This window comes from Bubalus kerabau, chromosome 15 (assembly GCF_029407905.1).
Source record: "Bubalus kerabau isolate K-KA32 ecotype Philippines breed swamp buffalo chromosome 15, PCC_UOA_SB_1v2, whole genome shotgun sequence".
In the NCBI taxonomy this organism is placed as follows: Eukaryota; Metazoa; Chordata; class Mammalia; order Artiodactyla; family Bovidae; genus Bubalus; species Bubalus kerabau.
Window position 1 is genome coordinate 8,648,080 of NC_073638.1, and position 791 is coordinate 8,648,870.

At 36.9% G+C, this 791-nt stretch overlaps 1 non-coding gene across 1 annotated transcript; it reads right to left on the reverse strand.

The window, feature by feature from the left end:
- Window positions 1-369: 369 nt before the first annotated feature.
- Window positions 370-560, reverse strand: LOC129629366 (U2 spliceosomal RNA). The gene has a single exon (XR_008703200.1). It is a non-coding gene; the product is annotated as a U2 spliceosomal RNA (small nuclear RNA).
- Window positions 561-791: the final 231 nt, after the last annotated feature.

Below are 791 nucleotides of genomic sequence, written 5' to 3' on the forward strand. Positions count from 1 at the left end.
TCCTCCTTGTAAATAAGGTTGTTGGGAGGATTACATGTGATCATGTATATAGCACTCTTCCTGGCTTAGTAAATATTAGTTGCTATCAACTGTGGAGTTGCTCTAATCCAGTATTTAATTCTAGTCTAGGGGCCCCCATCACATCAAAATCTCCAAGCCCATCATACAGCACTTGGTTTGGATTTCTCCACTGTCTTCTCTCTTTCTTTGAATTAAAAGTATTTTATTTTCAGTTACATATCCAGTAATTTTTTTGAGAACTTTTTAAAAAAAAAAAAAAAAAAAAGACGTATCTTTAACAGCAGCATACGCCAGCTCATCTCCCAAAACAGACTCTGTCTTTGTGAGACACAGATTTTTTTCCCCCGTAGGGGGTGCACCGTTCCTGGAAGTACTGCAATACCAGGTCGATGCGTGGAGTGGACGGAGCAAGTTCCTATTCCAACTCCCTGCTCCAAAAATCCATTTAATATATTGTCCTCGGATAGAGGACGTATCAGATATTAAACTGATAAGAACAGATACTACACTTGATCTTAGCCAAAAGGCCGAGAAGCGATGAGAACTTATTTTATACTATAACTGGATAATGTACTGCAGAATATTTTAGAATCTTATATTTACTTTATTTCATTCAAACTTCAAATTACTCCTTGCACGTGGCACTATCATGGGCATCTTACACCTGCTAATCATAAAAACTTAGAGAAATTAAATGACTTGCCTAAGGCTATACAGATGAAAATTGGAAGAGCTGGGATTCAATACATACAGTTTGTCTGATATTATAC